At 41.1% G+C, this 8662-nt stretch overlaps 1 protein-coding gene across 1 annotated transcript in view; it reads left to right on the top strand.

Moving 5' to 3' along the window:
* Positions 1–7837: 7837 nt before the first annotated feature.
* KYNU (kynureninase) overlaps positions 7838–8662 on the top strand; it is a 57179-nt gene continuing 56354 nt past the window's right edge. The window contains exon 1 of the mRNA XM_072342149.1: positions 7838–7894. The gene's annotated coding sequence lies outside the window, so the exon portion shown is untranslated. The remainder of the gene's footprint in view (positions 7895–8662) is intronic.

Genomic DNA, 8662 nt, shown 5'->3' with positions numbered 1-8662 from the left:
AGTTCATCTCCCCTTGCGCAAAAGAGCATTTAACTGCATGCAGAGCTGTGTCTATGTCTTAAACTGAGTAGAAGCATGGCAACAAAGACAATGATTCTGTTTGACAGTGTTTATTCTCTGGATTCCCTTTTAAAGACAAGGTCAACCCCAGGTAATCTTGTACTTTAGATGTGTGGGATGAGAAGCCACAAGCACCTGAGCCAGCAGGAGGCGCAATGTGGCCTCAGAAGCCCAAACATCTGCAGTTTCCTATCTCTGCTCTGTGTCAGACATGCTTTTGGCACTGAGGGATCATGTGTGATAAACCAGGATTAACAAAGAGGCAAAAAGCTCCCTTGGAGTCCTCATGGTGGCCTACAGCACCTCATAAGGAGCAGATGGGCAGTGCTGAGCTCTGCTCTCTGGTGACAGCAATAAGGAACATCATGGAGCTGTGTGAGGGAGGGTCGGGCAGGGGTTAGGGAAAGATTCTGCATCAGAGAGAGGTGGGCATGGAACAGCTGCCCAGGGCAGTAAGCACTGCCCCAAGCTGCTGCTGCTCAGGGAGCATTGAGATGGTGCTCTCAGCACCATGGTCTAATTTTTAGGTGGGTGCTCTGTGGGGTTAGGAATTGGAATCAATGATCCTTATAGGGTCCCTTCCAGCTTGGGTTATTCGATGGCTTTACAACTGAAGTGACTGAATGGACTTGGAGCTACCACTGATACGCAGCAGCACAGACATGGCGCTCCCATTTATACTGGAATTGTTTCTTAGAGTAATTTTGTTTGACAAATGATTTTGCTTTCTGCAGACTCCCCCCTGCTCCCCCTGAATTTCTATACAGACATAATGAATTTAGAATGAATTAAAATGAGCTAGAAGAAACAATCTATATATATTTGTATTTCTTAAGGAGGAATAGATTTATTAAATATATATATATAAACTTCTGCATTTATTTTTTTTGTGAAACATTTAAAAATCCCATCTTATCCTTTTGTATCATAAAACTCATTTCCTTCCTTTAATGACTCCTCACAAAAGTCTTCAGCACTATAAACTCTAGTTTTATCACAGCAGATTTATGTAAAATATTACTAGTGTTTTCTTCAAATCGATAAGCAGTTTTCATGCCAATAGATGGTAGAATTGGTGTATTATATTTTTTGTTGTAATTTAAAAGTAAATTGTATACTTTCTTAAAACCTGAGACCAATCATTTTTCCACACAGATAAAATAGCAGAAATCTTGTGAGTGAATCTCCCATTTCCTGCTCATCCTCTGGCTGAAGTCAATGGGCAGCTCTGCGAGGTGGCTCTTCTGCCACAGATGATAAGCCTGTATCAGGGAACTGAGTGATACCCACTGCCAAACCCTCTTTCAGATTTCAGAGGAGACCACCACGTCATTCAGCTCAATGTCTGTTTGTTTTCATCTGTAAGCATTGAGCCTATACAATATTCTTGAGATCTCCTTGTTATTTGCCACTAGAAAACACCTAGGATGGTGTGTGCCTTCAATTTGTCTCATCGCTTGTGGCTCCTTTCACTGAGCTGTGACCCATGGAGCATCCTGGGATTTTGCTTTTCTAGTTTACGAACATATGAATTTATTACTTGAAAAAAAAAAAAAAGAACTTGCTTGTTTAACTGCTTTCAAATATATGGGCATCTTACTACGATTAACTTGCTCTTTGCTGGCCCACTTATTTATGTATGCTTTAGCGGCACCTTGTTAAACTGCACCTTCAGGAAATGGAGATGCATAACACAGTAGCTGCCTCCCCAGGTGGTGTAGCGGTTGATTTAGGCTACAATGCCACTGAGAACCGAAGGCTGAATGACCCTACTTTGGACCAGCTATTTATTCTTACTATTTTCCCCACATGAGTTCTAGCACCTTTGCAGATATACAGTGGAAAATTAATCCGGCTATTCAGTATATATGGCTTCAGCTCATGATTTGGTTATAGAAGTGCTAGTGTCAGCAAAAAAAAAGTAGGGAACATTAATGCACACTTTATATAGTGATCAGATCTGTCAGCAGCAGCCAAGCCTTGCACCAACTTAAAATGAGTGGGGAACAGCAACCTTTTAGCTCCTTTCTTCAATCTGAGAGATGTATCTTACCTATAAAGAAGTATGGAACGGTGAATGAAGTGCAGGGCACCATGGTGTGTGTGACTTGTGCTGCGAGGAGGCATAAATAATTAACAAACGGAGCAGAGTTTGGCATGGTTGGTTGACTGACACCGACCTTGAGCATCCAGATATCTGCTCTCACCAAGGCAATTAGTGACTGATTCAAAGGGCAGATGAGGCAGCCAGGAATCGATAAGGTCTGAGATATTCCATGGACACTGTCCTCCTTCCTCAGACCTGGTTATGACTTTGAATGTTCATGTGTGTTTGCATGACATTGCCCTATACATGTCTTCTGATTACGATCTCTGGTAATGTCTGCTTAATTATTATGTCAGATACTGCTATTAGTGGAATCTTTCAGTATGTGTAAACAGCACCTCATGTTGCTACAGATTCACACCAGTATAAACTAAAACATTAAAGAGCACTGTGTGAAGTGTAAAAATAACTATTCCCCCAGGATATAGGAAAAAAATAGACCATGTTTTTTACTAGGACTGACTTTAATTGCAGCAAACAGCGCACTGCACAAATAGCCATCCATCATCATACCTCACATTTGGCAGAATGGCAGAATTCAAAGCAGTAAAAAAAACACATGACATGATTAAATAAAAGGGTGAAAGTACACGTGGCATCCTTCTCATATCATAATTAGGTGCAGAAAGGGTAAAACTCTTTGCTTTGCGCTGCTAACATTGCTAACTGAGTTTTGGGACTCTAAACTCCTGTCTCAATGAAGATAAGTTCTAGACCACCCAAGAGTATCCCCATAGGTTTTTCTGTATCTGTGACATTTTACCTTCTATTATCAGTGAGGATCACCCCGGCATCCCCTATAGAAAATACAGAAAAGCCATTTCCAAACGGCCCCCTCCCTTTCTGTGCCTGTTCCTGATGCCTCCTCCCGGTTCTGGGATATTTCCTCAGCTGCTACAGGTTTGACCTAAAGCTTGCATTATATCCTAGCATTCTACCACAAATCATAGCAGTGTGTAAGATATTCACACATTTTCCCTTCTTGCCACTGATACTAAAACACTTTTTTTTTCAGTGCAGCCACACACCCAAATAGTTAAAAATCCCCACCAGGCTTGATATGATAAAACCCAGCAGCTGCAGCACCTTCAGTGTCCTTTTCTGAGTTCTGTTACTTGGGCTGTGCTACACGTTCTTTAAGATATTTTGTATTTTCTCTTTTAAACCATATTCAGATGAAGTGATCCAGAAGTGAGCGATCTGCCAAAAGCTTCTGGCTTTCCTTCTTTCTTTCTTTTCTTCCTTTTGGTGCACAAAAGAATATACAAAGCACCTTGGCAAATAATTAAGCATTCTAATTTGAGGTAATCTTTGATTAATGACGAAGTTGCTTTCAAATGCTCTTCTCTAGCTCTAATAATTGATCTCTAATTGTCCCCTCTAAAGGTTATATATCGCCTTTCCTCATGATTGTGTCCTCCTAATGCCATACAACTCAGATCCAGCTATTAGCCACGTTCATTAATTCCTCTTGGAAATGCTGTGAACTTTCCAAATTGAAATAGTGCTTTATAAAACCAAGTTTAGGTTTGTACGAGTCGTGGGTCTCCTGAGAAAGCAACACTGAGAGCTGTCACAACCGTGCTACATCATTTATTCAATTCTAAATTGTTTTAGAATGATATGAAAACTATGGGAGGATGTTGGACAGAGGAAGTGTAGGAGGATAACTTAATTAAAAATAATAGCACAGGTGCTTTTTGTTCTCTTCCTGTAAGTAAACAAGTGATAGATGTGGAAGGAATATGTTACGTCTAAGTGGTAAAGGCAATTATGCAGAAATTGGAAAAGTAAAGGATTTAGGATCTGGTGAAATAGCTGTGATAAGAGAAAAAAAACCTGTGTTGTTTCACACAGATTTTACTTGGATTTTTAGCAAGCAAGGAGAGCTGAGCACATTTACTTAATTGTTTTACTAATTGAGAGATGAGGCTTCTTCTAAGAATAAGTTGTTACCTCATTTCTGGAACAAGCTGTTTTTTAAACTCCTTCCACTTCAGCAAGAAAACAAACCTTTTTAACCTGCTTTTGACAGGTTGCATGTTATATAGCTTAAAAAAATGGGCTAAACTTCCACTTTTTTTTCATTCTAGATATTAAGTTATGTAGCCAAATATCGGTGTGTGCCTGGTGTCTGACCGCATCATTACAGTGGTAGGCTTGCCTGTTTTCTTCTTGCTTGATATATGGGTAAGGTACTTGCATAAGCACAGATTTTTACAAATATATCTAATTAATACAATTTGAAAATGCTTTTACTTCCTTTGCCCCTGAGTTTTTCAGCCCAATTTCATTAAAGCAAAATACTTTATTCATGTGCTGCTTTCCCCAATTTTGGTTTAATTGTTTCCATTCTGTACAGCCCGGCTGTCTGGAGATGTTTATTACCGAGTAAATGTATTCTGGAAGGAGAAAGTCTGGCTAAATTGCTGGAAAGAAAAATTCTACAATCTGACCTTATCAAGACATGATCCAGAAGGTTCTTATTTTTCAATTTGACTGGGGACTGTTAGCAAGGAAAAAAACAATCCGAAGAAGTGAACTAAAGTCTATTACAACAGTCGTCAGAGGTGAGGAGGGAAAAAAACCCACCCACAACACAACGCTGTCAGGTTTATAATCCATTCTGCAGAATTACAGGAAAAAAAAGAAGTGTTACACATCCTGTAATGATCCAAAGTTATTTTCTTCTGGCTTTGGAAAGAATAAATTCTATTCCACACAAATGCACTTGGTATTTAGGGAACCTTTTAATATACTTAAAGCATATGATAACACAGAATGAGAGCGAGGCATCAAAGTATTCAATAATCTATTTTGAGTGATCTTTAGCAATTCTCCTGAGCATTTATGACTTGCTAGAGGGAAATGCACTTTTCAAAGATCATGAGCGGTCCCTATGGAGACCTGTAACCTTCCTCAGAGCAATTCACCACAGACTGATAGGTCTGATCACTGCACAGGGGAGGCAGCCGGCTTAAAATGCTCTGGATATGCCCTGAGAATACTAATATAAGACCTGCGACTGCTGAGTCATTGCCTGCACCCCAAGGTTCAAGCAAGAGGTGAGCCGAGGATTATAAATATAGGTAGGAAGTCAGCTATTGGCACAGCTTCGTCCAGACCTTGGCCAGTTTGTGGTCTGATTTGCTATATAAGCATTTTATTAGGGAATCAAAGGAGGATTAAATCTGCAGCAGTCAGGGAGGGCTGAGAGGCTCAATATTGGGGACAGGGATGGAAAGAGGGAACATGTGGATGCGGAAAGGACACTTGGAGACATGAAACAGATGGTTGTGAAAGGGGGTTGTAGAGAGGTGGGGGTCAGCTTCTGTTCCCAGGTAGCAGTGACAGCAGCTAACAGCCTTCAGTTGCAGCATGGGAGGTTCAGGTGGGGTATTAGGGAAAAATTCATCTCAGAAAGAGCAGTGATGCATTGGCACAGGTTGCCCAGGGGGGTGTTGGAGTCACCATCTTCTGGAGGTGTTCCAGAGCTGTGGAGATGTCAGTGGGCAAGGTATGGGTGGGCTAGAGTTGGACTTAGGGATCTTTGTGCTCTTTGCCAACTGTGATGACTCTATGATTCTATTCTATGACTTTATTTTTCATTATATGATTATGATTATGTAAGCATGTACTTTTGCTCTTCTAGCCTGAGTTTGGTTCTTACCTGTGATACCCATCATACCTGCTGGGCTTACTAATATGTTTGATCCAAAGTTGCATAACGAGATTCTCACTGAAGAATATGCAGGCATGCATCCCCTTCCCAAGCCACTACCTGCTGTTGTGGCATCCCCAGGTGTCAATCCCCACCTTGCTGCCTGCTTCTACCTTTTACGTACTACTGCTTTCCCTGCTGCTTTGAGGCCATTCTGAAAAGCAGCCCATTGATACAATCAGGCACAGCCATCTTTGCAGCTCCAGCTGTTGGAGTGCTCAGGTCTGCTGGGTGCTTCTGGTTCATCAGCACCATGTGGCACTCTGTTTTTCTGCACATTTCAGCTTGTCATTTTCTGACCTGTCTTCTCTTCCCCTCCCCAAATCTTACTCCAGATGGTAACTGCTGCAAGAGCTTGAAAATAAAATCGAAAGTGTGAAGTACATTTGCTTTTATGGAGCTGCAAACAGGGGGCAGAGGAGGAGGGAACTGCAGCGGTGTCGTTTGTCTAGCTCAGTTAAATTTATGTCCCTGGCAATTAGTCAACCTGTAGTGGTACGAAGAGCATCATAAAGACGTGGTACACAAACAATAAGAAAAACAACACGAAAGCTCTGCTATTATGGAATGCCTCTTGTTCAAGTCTTGTTATCCCGTCATATCTGGCCTGAAGTCGAACTCTGGTTTCCTTCTTCTCAGAAGCTCTTTGACCACAGGCAGGAAATGTGCTGATGAAGAAGTTGGCAGTTGTCCTTTTGTGTCCAGACACACACAGCTGCTCATTTGATGTGTGGGGAGCTGCAGATCTACCCGTGCCTGGAGGCTCTGTCTGATACAGACACCTCTACCTGCCTTGAAAGGACCCTAGAGAAAGAGTGGCTGTAAATCCCCCTCCCTGAAGCATTGACTTTTATTTTTAATGGGGTTATGTGACACATACCAAGCAGCTGCCACAAAAAAATGGGTGCCAGGTGCTTTGTTTTCCTTTCAGTCTCTCAAATGTCCATTTTTGCCATAGTAATTAATGCCCCTTAGGAAGGACCAGTTGCAGCCCCTTCCAGCCCTGCCTTTGGTAAAAATGACTTGGACAATCCATGCTGTCCAAAGCAAACATTAACAACAAATATTTGACTGGGGGAGGAGAGGGGTAGGAGAAATAGAGAGCTGATCTCTTGCAAAACTTCTTTAAGACAGACAGTGATAAACACTTGCTTATTGCAAGAGGGTTTTAAAACATCTGTCTACGTGCATTCTGCCTGGAAATGTGATGAAGGCATCAGCAGTACAGAAGTCTTTTATTAGCAGCAGCTGACTTGGGGAGATCTGTGGAAGATTCATCTGTTCAAAATATATTTTCTTGCTGTTGCAGCTACCGTGGAATTATCTAAGCCAGGGGGAGTGACTGTTTTTGGTTTTCTTTGTGTGGAAGTCACTTGACCCCAGTTTCGTTATTGTCCTCCTCTAACTATTACCATTATTAGTGCAGTGGTGGTATATTGTTCTCTCAATGTTATTTCAGAACATAAACAATTTCTTATTTACATTCATTTATTTTTCCACTGAGGCTCCACTTTAGAAATAGACCTCAAAGGATAAAATCCTAGAAAGAATGAAGAGTCAGAAAGAAATGACAATGATAATTGGTATTCAGCGTGAAGGAAAACAATATTGGGAGCAAGTAAGGAAACAGAATCTGTTTGTGTTTTTGGAGATGTGCCTAATATTCCAATTGAAAAGGGAAAATGTGAAATGACAGTTTCAGAAGCTCACTTTAGATCCCAAAATGCAGCTAATAATGAAGAATTTCACCCTTAACTCTTCCGTGAGAAAGTATAAAAATTCACAGTTTTAGGATCAACTGTCTGTAAGGCAAAATAACATGGACAGGGAGTCACTCAAGCAGGCCAAGCACATGTGTCCACTTAAAGAAATGAAACACAGCTGTCCTAATCAAGCCGGGTACAAATGTGACCTCAGCTGCAGCAGGAGTTTTTTGGGCAGAGCAGGTGTGTAGGTGGAGGGATAAAGGAGCTGGTACATCAAGCTGGGCAGATATCAGACTAAAGGTATGTGTATTTATTAATCTTTGTTGTTTATGTAGCTATTGTTATTAAATCTATGGTTAATTGCTCATGTAATATTAAAGGTAAGATGGGCAGATGGCGTGCTTTAGAAAAAAGCTGTGGGACTTGTCATTAGTTTTACTCAGTAGCTGCGTGCTGAGCAATGCAATGTGGGCTGCTGTCCTTGCTTTACTGTTCCTTTTTTGACTGGAAATTGAGGTGTGTTTCCACTTAAGGGCATTCCACGTTGTCTTGTTCTGGTCAAGACAAGCCTTTTTATCTTAAACTAGAAAAGAATTCCCTTTATCTTCTCAATAGTAAGAGTGCTGTGAGCTTGTTGACCTGATAGGGCCAGGTGTCCTAATAGGCCATCCATCATAAGATGAGTGAACTTCAGGACACCTTCACTTATTTGCTGCTACATGCCTTAAGAATAAAGCATAACTTTTCTCAGGGTAGCAAATGAATTTTATGTGAATGTTTATGTGGAAAAAGTTAAACAGTTCCTTCAATTCAGGAACAGGGCTCCCATGATAAGATTTGAATGCATTCCAGTGACGCTATATGAATAACAGGTGGATGCAGCAAAAGATAAGCATGAAAGATGAGATGAAGCAGTATTAGCATGCATGGGCATGCTGATGGACTGGTCTGGCATTGTGCATCTTAGTATGGTTGAGTACCTCAGAATGAGACTTGTTGATCCTCTAATAGCTCCTTTAAAAGACTGGTGTTGATGCTGTCCCTCTCCTGTCATGGCATTTCTTCCTT

Source organism: Excalfactoria chinensis, chromosome 7 (genome assembly GCF_039878825.1).
Source record: "Excalfactoria chinensis isolate bCotChi1 chromosome 7, bCotChi1.hap2, whole genome shotgun sequence".
NCBI classification, from domain to species: domain Eukaryota; kingdom Metazoa; phylum Chordata; class Aves; order Galliformes; family Phasianidae; genus Excalfactoria; species Excalfactoria chinensis.
The sequence above is the reverse complement of the archived record's forward strand: the minus strand, read 5'-3'. Positions and strand labels throughout refer to the sequence as shown.